General features: G+C 33.4%; 1 protein-coding gene and 1 long non-coding RNA gene across 2 annotated transcripts in view; both read right to left on the bottom strand.

Annotated features, from left to right (window-relative positions):
* Positions 1-1254, bottom strand: part of LOC126885387 (ankyrin repeat and KH domain-containing protein mask-like) — a 156667-nt gene extending 155413 nt beyond the window's left edge. Inside the window, exon 1 of the mRNA XM_050651950.1 lies at positions 1114-1254. The gene's annotated coding sequence lies outside the window, so the exon portion shown is untranslated. The remainder of the gene's footprint in view (positions 1-1113) is intronic.
* Positions 1255-4063: 2809 nt separating this feature from the next.
* On the bottom strand, positions 4064-5881 carry LOC126884262 (uncharacterized). Its single transcript, XR_007697912.1, has 3 exons — positions 5421-5881; positions 5169-5360; positions 4064-5106 (listed from the first exon to the last, which is right to left on the bottom strand). It is a non-coding gene; the product is annotated as an uncharacterized LOC126884262 (long non-coding RNA).
* Between the last annotated feature and the right edge of the window lie 7674 nt (positions 5882-13555).

Genomic DNA, 13555 nt, shown 5'->3' with positions numbered 1-13555 from the left:
GACCTTTGGTGAATGGATTTTACTTAGCTACAGCACGGTCAATACATTGTATAAGCTGGTGACAAGGAATGTGCACCAAAACATTTTTTTGGGAATTACAATACTGGGGTTACCAGGTTACTATGCTGAAACAGAGCATAGTTATAGCACATACTCTGCCATACATAATAAAAGAAGAAATAGACTGACTATAGATAGGTATCAGTAAGAGATCATAAACATGGAAAAATGGAATGTGATGAGAGTCTTTCTATAACTCATCTGTTGGAACCAGAAACACTCTAAATCCATATCAGAAAATGAAAGATTAAGCAAGACGGAGAGAGACTCTTCATTATATTCTCTTCATAATACAGAGTCCACCTTGTGTGAAGAAAATGTCTTTGACTCACAAAAATAGACTCTTACTTATTTACATATTTTAAAATTATGATTCCTAAGAATTTTGTAGTTTCTTTTGTTATTATTAGTTAAGAAAAAGTTTCTGCTTTAATACCCTAGCTAGAGGAATAGGTACAGATTACCTGAAGTAAGTTCCTATAATATAATCAATTTTGGTTTGTTTACTGTATGTTTTAATATTTTTTTAAATAAAATAACTTTTTCAGTTTTAATTTTAATGACTAATAACAAATATTCAGAGTATTTTTTTTAATTAAGTTAAATAAATTTTAAAAGTATTTTTGGACATTTAATTTTAAACAGATTTTTTTCTGTAGTCGTAATACCACAACAATAAATAAAGCTAACTAGTGATTTGTATAATTTATTATAACAATTTTAATAAAAATGCAATATTTCCATAAGTTTCCAATATTACCGGAAAGTTTCCTGAAACTTTCCGGCGTTCGAACCTTCCCGGAAATTTTACATCACTAGGAATAACTAAGTAAGAAATCTTTAAAATACATAAAATGTTCCTGTTTGTTATAAAATAAACATAAATTTAAATGCTCAATATCTCAAAACTACCAAATGTCACATAGTGAGTTTTACCTTTACAGCCACCATAATATTATTGCTGTTGATAATAATTAACATTTATTATGATAAATATTAATGGAGAACATGTAAATGATGTCAATATAATTTAATAATGCATGAATTAATTACCTGTATATGTAAACCAATATAAAAGTGTTTTCCTTCAATTATTAAAAAAATAAATGATAAATAAATTATACGCTGTTTATTTATCTGTGAAATCTGAAACTTTCAACATAAATAACGTTTCAAAATTAAATTCTTCTCTTACCTCTTCTTCTCTTACTTAAAAGATAGGATACAAATTGACAAATACAAGAGAGGCAGACAGTTGACATCCGGCTGTCATGTCGGTGTCGAAATGACGCTTAAAGGAGCGTCATAAAGTTAGCGAAACGGTTTTTTCAAAATCGTTATTTTGACTTCTACCATAGCTCAAAAAATTGCACCTCGTTTGCGGATAATTGCACCATTAAAAATTTCATTTGCGGAGTTTCCGTTTTCGAGATATAAGCAAATCAAAAGTGGAGATTTCGGCGCAGCGCTAAAAATAAATGTCGATTTTCAGGGTATAAAATGCCGTAAAGTCACTAAATAACCATATCAAAAAATTGCACCTCGTTTGCGGATTATGAATAAACTGGTTTTAATTGAAAATTGTGAAAATTGAAAATGTTATAAAGGAAAAACGATTTTAATGTTGGTTGCCTATACTGTAGGGGCAAAGGAATGCCAGAATAATTTTCACTTTTGGTAAACCTAAACTGTAAGGCTAAGCCCCGTATTTATAGTCAGTACTCAAGACTGATCTCGAGACCGGTCTCAGCCAAGACGATCTTACGGCAACGTCGAGCTCAAGACCACGTTCTGTTTTATAAACGAGTCTTCGGCTGATCTCGGCCAAGATTGATCTCGAGGCTGGAAAATTATGGATTTTAAGCAATTTTGACATAGAACACCAACTAAAAACTGTCAATCGTCAAGTTAAATATCTTTGAAATGTTTTTATATTTATTTTGTTTTTTGAAAATGGATTATTAAAATGTTTTCAGTTAAATAAAGTTTATTTTATTAGTGGATAGTTTACATTTTTATTTTTTCTAAATCTTACATGCTATTTGTTCAAAGGTTAATGACCTCTCATTTCTTTCCATTATGAGGTAAAGGATTTCTTTTCTTTGTGGTAAAGGATTGCATATTAAAGGAAAGTATAAATATATTCTTTGATATTACCCCAGTATATAACAGAATACTGTGATATTACTTTATTCTTCGTTGGAGATATCCTTTATTTCTTCTGAGAGAAAGCAAATAAAACTATGGTACTTCCTAGTATTAGGTACCTGCCTTTTTATTAATGGTGTAAGCTTTCTTGTATGTTTATATTCTTCATCTGACTTAAAACAAAGAAGAAACCATGACAGGTGGAACTTATATAAAATGCAATTACTATTTTCATGGGAATAAGCTGCAATTTAAGTTTGAAATTAAATTTATTTAATGTTTAAATTCTTAAAGACAGGTCACATGCTATAAATTTTGTGACGGATATTATTGAGTTAAAGTTGATTTTATGTAATCGAATTAACTATATTTTAATAAAATCGTCCCAGGAACGCAACTCATAAATATTGGCTATATTGCTTTAAAGTCATCTACTCCAAAATGTATAAATATATGTCTGAATTGTCAATATGAATGAGTCAGATAAAATTAAATTATTAGAAGAATTTTTATCAAGCAACAACAATATTGATATAAAATATTAACAATCTTACCCAAATAACAGCACAAAAGTAAATATAGCCTATCCATTTCTACTGGACATTAACGCTCCTCCTCCAATTCTACACTTCTATATCATCCAAATCTCCTTACTGCTTCTAACAACTCTTTTCATGGTCTTTCTCTTTTTTTTTCCTCCAAAAATAATCTGTTACATGTCGCTCTTACATTCAAGTAATGTTGACCTAGCCACCTGACTTTCCATATCTATTATTTTTTGCCAGTCCTAACTCAGAACTGCCAGCCCCTACCAGTACTATGTCTATTTTCATTTCATCTTTCTTATTAATTGTTTCAAGTGCCACAAGCATACAATGCCACTTAAATAACTGCTTCATAATACATTTTTGCATTATAGTTGTCCTACATACGTTTTTGACTTCAATCATATACCATCGATCTGCTTACTAGCTTACTCTTAGTAGTATCTTTTCTATTTCTTTTTCTTCTTCCCATTTATCAATTATTGCCACTCCTAAATACTTGAATTGGTTGATATTTTCAATTTTGTATGCCTTTGTTCCTGTTTTTAGTGTGAAAAATTTATTCTACTTCATCTCTCCATACATTTCAATACACTTAATATTTTATTTTTGTTTCATTTATAGACATGCAATTTTCTTGCTTCACCTCTCAAGTTTCTAAACAACTTCAGCTTTTTTTCTTGTTAAGAGGACTATGTCATCTGCATAAATAATGGTATACAGTGATGAGCGTGCTATTAACTGGCAAAATGACACAAAAGATGGAAACATATAGTACGTTGTGAAATAAAAGGAGATGAAACTAGTAGAGGTGTACAATTATCAACCTACAAATTTACATTACATTACATAATTTCCCACCTTTAGACCTCTGCGACAGTTGTCATACTCCTCCCACACATCTAAAGGTGACAAACTATGTCATGTAAATTTATAGGTTTCTATAGATAATTTTACATCTCTTTTTATTTCACAACATATGTTTTCCATTTTTTGCGCTATTTTGCTGGTTATTAGAGTGCTGTTTACACGCCTGGACCTCGGAGGTAATCTACACTATGTCGACATGGTGTTTTTTTATTAGTTGGATTATACACATTGGTTATATATTATCATTAAAATATAGTCATATTGTCTTTTAACTAATTATGGGATACATCAGATTTTTATTAACATCCTAAGTGCTCTAAACTTTGTTGCAAACAAACGCTAAACACAGTTGCTCGAAATGACATAGTGTAGTTTACCTCTGAGGTCCAGATGTGTAATTAATTTTATATTTGGTAAGGAAAGGTTTGTCAAATAAATACTTATTTAAGAAGAGGGAAACTCATACTCATTTATTTTAAAATAAAATATAAAAAATACATATTAAGAAATAAAATAAAAAATAATATATCTAACATAATACAGATTCAATAATGTATTCTCAGAATAAATAAACAAATTCCAGTTGAACAAGAGAAAGACAGAAGGTATATTTATATTCCAAAAATATATGGTGAAAGTACAATAGTAGAGTAGCAGTAGACAGGTAGGTAAAATAAATGATGATAAATTGATAAAGCACTGGAAACAACGATAAAGCACTAGAATCAGGCTAAATAGCATCTAAAATATGAAGACCAGAGAAGATATAATTTTGAACTATACAGGGCATACCACGATTCATATACATTCATCAAAATAGGACCACGTTCTAAGAGGAAAGATGGAAGCATATGAAATATAATTTTGAACTATACAGGGCATACCACGATCCATATGCATTCATCAAAATAGGACCACGTTCTAAGAGGAAGGATGGAAGCATATGAAATACTTTCCAAAATAAACACACAAATGTCAGCTGGACATATAACGAGAGAAAGACTATAGATTAGATATAAGGAACAAACAGAATAAGACATTGATATTTTAAAAATAAAAAATTGCAAGAACAAATCCTGAAATAGATTGGAATGGAGCTGTATTCCTCAAGAGACCAAAACTCAAACAAAAAGGGCTGTCGAGCAATGATCATGATATTTTGAGAAATAATAGACAAAAAAATCAAACACAATAAGAGTAGGTATTCAATAATGTATTCTCATGCAAAATATTGTTGAAAAAAATGTCACCAAAAATTTAGAAATTGTTCCACATCATTAACATGTCTATTTACCACCAGATCATTATTTACCTAGATTGTAAGGTACTGCTGTAGCACATATTATTGCAAGACATGTATATAATTTGGTTTGTAGACCTTGTTGAAGACAAGGAAACTCTTTTCCAGGTTCCAAATAGCTTTTCTACATTTCTTGTTCTCACATGAGTACTATGGTAAAAATCTTATTTTCTTGATCATTACCTAAAAAGATATTTATGTCTGTTAAATAACCTACTATTTATTTAGCAATTATCAATAAATACCTGGGTGTAATACTGGGGTAAGTAGATAGTGTCTGCATGCATACCCACTACTGTCATCTATTCCTATTAATAATCCTGGAATTTCACTTCTTTCCATTTCACAATTTCACTCTTAATGCTCTTAGATCAAATATTGAATGACTTGATAACCTTGTTGTTGAACAATAATACACATAATTTCTCTTCTAGTACCTACAAATTCATTTACATAAGAGCCTGAATAACATAATATATTGTATGTCTTTACAGTACCTGTACATTTTTGGAAAGCGGGGTCCTCATAAAAACTGGTTATATTCCTATAAGTAGCATAAAACCTTTATTGTTTAAGTTAATGCGCTGATTCGCTGATGAACTTCAATATTGTAATACTCCATTGTATTTTAGATTATATTTTTATCTTGAATATATCGCTTTTGTATACTTCCCGGGCGATTTTTTCTCCAATATTATCAATAAACTCTAAAAATGCTTTTACTTCTTCATACATTTTTGTTGTAATTAGAAAAACAAAAAATATATGTTGGAACTGAATTTAAAATATTCAAAATTCAAACAATAACAAACAAAGTTAGGTTAGAATCGCGGTCTTGAGGAAGGTCGATCGATGACTTGAGATTCGCCTGTCATTTTACACTTCCCAAGACAACGTCGTGTCTCGAGATCGGTTTATAAAACACAAAGTTGGTTCAAGGTCGGTCTTGAGCATCGACGCTGTCTTGAGACTCTACTATAAATACGGGCCTAAAAGTAGTATGTACCATAGTCAAAATAACTCCTCCTGACTTAAAGGTAATCCCTCCTTTGAAATTTCATTTGCGGATATTCCATTTTTAAGTTATATCAAAATGAAATTGATCGGGACAGCGCCAAAGTATATATTTCCATTATCGGGATATTTATTAAAAGCTGTAAAAATAACAATAACTATATCATTTAATTTCTTCTGGTTTGAGGATTACGAATAGACCTGGTTTAAACTAAAAATCATAAAGCTTAAAAATTTTCCGAAGAAAAAAATTTTCCATTTTGGTGGTCCTAAACTGTATTTGCAAAAGTATTATCTGTATTGTAATGTATATCTAAAATGACTGTTTCTGACCTAAGAAAATCCCTCCATTCGAAATTTCATTTGCGGATTTTCCGTTTTCGAGATATAACCAAATAAAAAGTTGAGATTTCGAATAAATTTTCATTTTCTGGGTATAATCACCTAATTGCTCCTCGTTTGCGCATTATAAATAAACTGGCTTTAATTGAAAATAATAAAAATTTAAAATTTTATAAAGAAAAACGATATTAATGTCGGTTGTGGTTGCCTACACTGTAGGGGCAAAGGCAAAGGAATAGTAGTGATGTTGATTATAGTTACTTTCGAGGATTCGTCACAAATCGTTACTTTTGTATAAAGTAATCATTTACAAAATAAAAATGTGTACCATTTTTATTCAGTTACAATGCGAAGGCAAAACAATCTTACTTTTTAATTAGAATACGGAGTGCAATCCAGCTCTCTGAATCGAGATTTTCGATTCTTATAGGAATCTCATCGGAGAGAGCTTAGGCTGGTTCTTCATATCCTAACTGACCAGCACCGAGAGCTTTTCCAACACATTGCAACTGAAACAAATAGGGTAGGTGACTAGCGTCATCTGGCAATTGAAAGATGAAGTTTTTCAATCCTAATAGCAACATTAATAATATTGAAAAACATTAAAAATATTACTAAAAGATTTTTAAATTGAAAACTTATTGGTCCACTTCCCTGGTGACACCTCCAAGGCTTCTACAATATGCAAGCCAAATGTATGCTGCAGTGAAGACAAAGGGAAGGAATTCTACACTATGCAATTCACATCCCCGTCTGCAGCTTGGTAAAGTTCCAACGGAAAATGCACCTAGTTACTCTACGGAGTAATACGACTATAAAGTAAAAATGTATACCATTTTCATTCAGTTGCAATGCGAAGGCAAAACAATCTTACTTTTCAATTAGAATACGGAGTGCAATCCAGCTCTCTGAATTGCGATTTTCGATTCTTATTGGAATCTCATCGGAGAGAGCGTAGGCTTGTTCTCCATATCCTAACTGACCAGCACCGAGAGCTTTTCCCACACATTGCAACTGAAACAAATAGGGTAGGTGACTAGCGTCATCTGGCAATTGAAAGATAAAGTTTTTCAATCCTAATAGCAACATTAATAATATTGAAAATATTAAAAATATTACTAAAAGATTTTTAAATTGAAAAACTTATTGGTACATTTTCCTGGTGACACCTCCATCCATCCATCCATCCAATGGCACTACAGCCCAAATTGAGCCTTGGCCTCCTTCAACAAGCTTCTCCAATCATTTCGATTTACCGCTGTTCTTTTCCATGAACGCGTTCCCAGGAAGTTCCTGGCATCCTCATCGACTTCGTCTTCCCATCTCTTTTTAGGTCTTCCAACAGTTCTTTTCCCTGCATTCTTGCATTTAGCAATTTTCTGGGGATTCAATTCTCATGCATGCGGACCACGTGCCCTGTCCACCGTAATCTCTGCAGTTTAGTGTATTGTGCTAGAGTTGGTTCGCTATATTGCTCGTATATTTCTCTATTATACCTAATTCGCAAGTTGTTATTTTCACTTATTGGGCCCAGTATCCTACGGTATATTTTTCTTTCAAACACATCTAATGCATTGGCAGATTTCTGTGTCACCACCCATGTTTCGCAGCCATAACTTACTATGGGCCTGATTATTGTTTTATATACCCGGAGTTTTGTTTTCCGGTGTACGTCTCGCGATTTGAATATGTGGCCCATCGCGAAATAGGCTTTATTTGCCAGCACAAGCCTTCTATTTATTTCCGGTTCTTCATTGCATGCAACCAGATCCATTCCTAGGTACGTGAATCTATTCATATGTTGTATATCGTCAATAAAGTGTTGTTGCGCCGGTCTATTTGATCTGGTTTGTATGAGTAGTTTTGTTTTATTTGTATTTATTGCTAGCCCTACTGCTTCTGCACTCTGTTTCAACTCAACGTAGGTTTCTTCCGCTACATTTATTGTTCTGCTCATTATGTTTATATCATCTGCGTATGCTGCTAATTGAGTAGATTTGTTTGTAAGTATGTTATTTCCTCTCACCGTCAACCGTCTAATTACATATTCAAGAACAAGATTAAAAAGCGTTGGAGCCAGTCCGTCGCCTTGTTTCAGTCCTTGCGTTATCGTAAACGCATCAGTGATCTGTCCTTGAATACATACCTGTGCTTCTGTTTCTGTCATTGTCATTTGCACTAGTCGTATTAATTTTGATGGTATGCTAAATTCTTCCAATATATTAGGTAGAATTGTTCTATCTATTGAATCATAGGCTTCTTTAAAATCTACAAAGAGATTGGGTGCGTTCGGACGACCACAGCGGCTGGACAGCTGAGCTAGCAATAGTTGTCAGACGTCACCGCTGGAAGTCAGCCGCTGAGAGATTTACTAAGCTTTCCCTATCACGGCTGGATACAACCACTCAGCCGATTTCTGCTGACAGTCAGCCGCTATGGTCGTCCGAACGCACCCATTGTAAACGTCCATGTCATATTCCCATGTTTTGGCTAGTATTTGTTTAACTGTAAATAGTTGGTCAATGGTAGAACTATTTTGCCTAAACCCTGCTTGATATTCCCCGATGATTTTTTCCGTGAGAGGTTGAAGTCTTCGATTAAGGATGTTTGTGAATATTTTGTATCCCGAACAAAGTAAAGAGATGCCTCTATAATTCTGACACAACAGTTTGTCTCCTTTTTTATGAATAGGGCAGATTATACTTTTCTTCCATTGTTGGGGATTTCTTCTTCTATCCATATCTCTCGTATTAGCTGGTACATCTGTTGTGTCAAATTCCTTCCTCCTTGCTTGAGTAGTTCTGCCGGTATTTTATCTATTCCCGGTGCTTTATGGCTTTTTTGTATGTGGATTGCCGTTTGGACCTCCTCTAGCTTTGGGGGTCTAGTTAATTCATTTTATTCTCCATCTTCCCCAGTTCTTGTTGTTGTACCTCCTGCCATGTCTGCTGCTGCCTCTGTTGTTGTAATGGTGGTTGTGCCCCTTTGTTTAATACTTCCTTAAAATATGTCATCCAGGTTATCTTAATTTCGTCCATATCGCTAATGATTTCACCCTTCTTATTTTTGCAGAGGCTAGTCTTCGGTTTGTATCCCTGTCTTAAATGTTTGATAAGTTGGTATGAACTAAGTGTTTATCGTTTCCTTAAACTCCCTTTCTATATTTAGTATCCGTTGGTTTTCGTACTTTCTCTTTTTCTGCCTGCACAGTTTATCTGCTCTTCGTCTTTTGTTCTCAAATTCTGTTTTTCTCTCTCTAGTACGTCTGAGTATGTAATTCTTATGTGCTTTATTTCTTTCCTGTATAGCTTGTTTGCATTCTTCATCGAACCATGTTTCTTCTCTCCGTTGTGTCTTTGTTCCTAGGATTTCTTTCGCTGTGTTTAGTATGATACTGCTTATGGTGTTCCATTGATTTTCTATTGTGGAGTCTGCTCTGTTTTCTTCTAGTAATTTTTCATCCACTGTTCTCTCAAATCTTTCTTGTATTTCAGGGACTTTTAGGTTATCTAAGGTTAGTTTTTCTTGTTTTGGATATTTTTCCTTTACCTTTCGACTGATTTTGCATCTAAACCGTGTCTGCACTAGTAGATGGTCTGAGTCACAGCTTGCGCCACGTCTGCTTTTTACATCTAATATACTCGTCGCCATTCTTTTTTCAGTCAGTATATGGTCTATTTGATTTATTGTGTTTCCCTATGTTTCCCTATTACCCCTATGTACTCTTCTTCTTTTCCGATCTTGGCGTTTGTGTCGCCTATCACCATTTTAATGTCGTTTCTTAGTATTGAGTCATAGATTCGTTCTAGATCTTGATAAAAGGCTACCTTAGTGTATTCTTCCTGTTCATTTGTGGGACAGTGCACATTTATAAGGGTTATGTTAAAGAAATGCGTTTTTATCCTAAGCTTGCAGATTCTTTCATTGATGGCTTGAAAATCTGTTATCAGGTGCTTCATTTTATTATCTACGATAAAGGCTACTTCAAATTCTTTATTTCCTTCATCTTTACCGCTATACAGTATAGTGTGTGTTTTAGTGTCCCGGCTACGTTTTCCCAACCATTTAGTTTCTTGTACTGCAGTGATTCCTATTTTATATCTTTTCAGTTCGTGTAGAAGGATCCTCTGTGCTCCTGGTCTATTTATCGTTCTGACATTCCATGTTCCCAGCATAAATTCCATATTCCGTTGCCAAAGTCGTCGTCTTGATATCCGTCCATTCCGAGGCCTATCTGAAGGTTTCGTAGTAGTACTTTTTTACAAGAATATGTTACTGGCCTATTGCCCAACCCCCTTTTCGGAGGACCATTTCTCCCTTCCTCGTCAGCCCTTACCCTACTTTCCACTGGGGTTGGATACCCAATCTCCGGTAAGGTTGCTCAGGTTCTCCAGGGTTCACCCGTCCGGTGACACCTCCAAGGCTTCTACAATTTGCAAGCCAAATGGATGCTGCAGTGAAGACAAAGGGAAGAAATTCTACACTATGCAATTCACATCCCCGTCTGCAGCTTGGTAAAGTTCCAACGGAAAATGCACCTAGTTACTCTACGGAGTAATACGACTATAAAATAAAAATGTATACCATTTTTATTTAGTTGCAATGCGAAGGCAAAACAATCTTACTTTTCTTACTTCATCTTTTAATTGCCAGATGACGCTAGTCACCTACCCTATTTGTTTCAGTTGCAATGTATGGGAAAGCTCTCGGTGCTGGTCAGTTAGGATATGGATAACAAGCCTACGCTCTCTCCGATGATATTCCAATAAGAATCGAAAATCGCGATTCAGAGAGCTGGATTGCACTCCGTATTCTAATTGAAAAGTAAGATTGTTTTGCCTTCGCATTGCAACTGAAAATGGTATACATTTTTATTTAATACGCTCTGAGCTTCGCTGGTGTCGCTCCTAGCGGATTACTAATGCAACTTTTACCGGTAATTTTTAAATTTATTATTTAATTGTTATCGCTTAATTCTTACAACACAAAAAAGTAATTAAATTATAATCGATTTTTTAAAGATTTTGCTAACCATTTTAACGTTCTATTAATGAAATATTAATTTTTTACTTCGGATACTTTCACAATTATCGTGTAGATGGCGCTCAGATTAATTTATAATTACATATTACAAAATATTAAAAAAACTTAAAATTCAGTATTTAAAACGTAAGTGTATTTAAGGTAAAAATATACACCAGAGCTTTGACCAACTAATATTATTTCCTATTAATGTTTTTAATTTCAATGTTTTAAATTAATCACTTTGACATTTATGTCAAATTTCCGGTAAAGGTTTACATACTTGTCACTACTGGCGCTCGCGACTTTTTAATTATCCCCTCTACCTACGAGCTCACAGCGTATAGTCGTATTACTCCGTAGAGTAACTAGGTGCATTTTCCGTTGGAACTTTATACCAAGCTGCAGACGGGGATGTGAATTGCATAGTGTAGAATTCCTTCCCTTTGTCTTCACTGCAGCATCCATTTGGCTTGCAAATTGTAGAAGTCTTGGAGGTGTCACCAGGAAAATGTACCAATAAGTTTTTCAATTTAAAAATCTTTTAGTAATATTTTTAATATTTTCAATATTATTAATGTTGCTATTAGGATTGAAAAACTTCATCTTTCAATTGCCAGAAGTCCCCTACCCTATTTGTTTCAGTTGCAATGTGTGGGAAAAGCTCTCGGTAGCTGGATTGCACTCCGTATTCTAATTGAAAAGTAAGATTGTTTTGCCTTCGCATTGTAACTGAATAAAAATGGTATACATTTTTATTTTGTAAATGATTATTTTATACAAAAGTAACGATTTGTAACGAATCCTCGAAAGTAACTATAATCAACATCACTACTATTCCTTTGCCTGTGCCCCTACAGTGTAGGCAACCACAACCGACATTAATATCGTTTTTCTTTATAAAATTTTCAATTTTTATTATTTTCAATTAAAGCCAGTTTATTTATAATCCGCAAACGAGGAGCAATTAGGTGATATGTTCATTTAGCAATTTTACGGCTTTTTATACCCAGAAAATGAAAATTTATTTGAAATCTTTTATTTAGTTATATCTCGAAAACGGAAAATCCGCAAATGAAATTTCGAATGGAGGGATTATCCTCAAATCAGGAGGAATTATTTTAGATATGGTGGATAATACTTTTGCTAATACAGTTTAGGCCCACCAAAATGGAAATATTTTTTCTTCGGAAAATTCTTAATTTTTATGATTTTTAGTTAAAAGTTAAAAATTTTAGTTTAGTAAAAAGGTATACTCATAATCCTCAAACGAGGAGGAATTAAAAGATATGATTATTTAGTGCTTTTATAGCTTTTGATATTTACAAAAAGGAAATAAACACTTTGGTGCGGCGCCGAAAATTTTTATTTTTTATAACTCTAAAACGGAAAATCCGCAAATGAAATTTCGAATGGAGGGATTTTCTTACGTCAGAAGCAATTATTTTAGATATACATTACAATACAGATAATACTTTTGCAAATACAGTTTAGGACCACCAAAATGGAAAATTTTTTTCTTCGGAAAATTTTTAAGCTTTATGATTTTTGGTTTAAACCAGGTCTATTCGTAATCCTCAAACCAGAAGAAATTAAATGATATAGTTATTGTTATTTTTACAGCTTTTGATAAATATCCCGATAATGGAAATATATACTTTGGCGCTGTCCCGAGAAATTTCATTTTGATATAACTTAAAAATGGAATATCCGCAAATGAAATTTCAGAGGAGGGATTACCTTTAAGTCAGGAGGAGTTATTTTGACTATGGTACATACTACTTTTAGCCTTACAGTTTAGGTTTACCAAAAGTGAAAATTATTCTGGCATTCCTTTGCCCCTACAGTATAGGCAACCAACATTAAAATCGTTTTTCCTTTATAACATTTTCAATTTTCACAATTTTCAATTAAAACCAGTTTATTCATAATCCGCAAACGAGGTGCAATTTTTTGATATGGTTATTTAGTGACTTTACGGCATTTTATACCCTGAAAATTGATATTTATTTTTAGCGCTGCGCCGAAATCTCCACTTTTGATTTGCTTATATCTCGAAAACGGAAACTCCGCAAATGAAATTTTGAATGGTGCAATTATCCGCAAACGAGGTGCAATTTTTTGAGTTATGGTAGAAGTCAAAATAACGACTTTGAAAAAACCGTTTCGCTAACTTTATGACGCTCAGTAAAGGACACTGTGCTCCCAGAGTGTCAAATGTCACTCACCTCCATGTCAATTGATGTCACTAGTC

This window comes from Diabrotica virgifera, chromosome 5 (assembly GCF_917563875.1).
Source record: "Diabrotica virgifera virgifera chromosome 5, PGI_DIABVI_V3a".
In the NCBI taxonomy this organism is placed as follows: domain Eukaryota; kingdom Metazoa; phylum Arthropoda; class Insecta; order Coleoptera; family Chrysomelidae; genus Diabrotica; species Diabrotica virgifera.
Note: the sequence above shows the minus strand (reverse complement) of the source record. Positions and strands in the feature narration are given on the sequence as shown.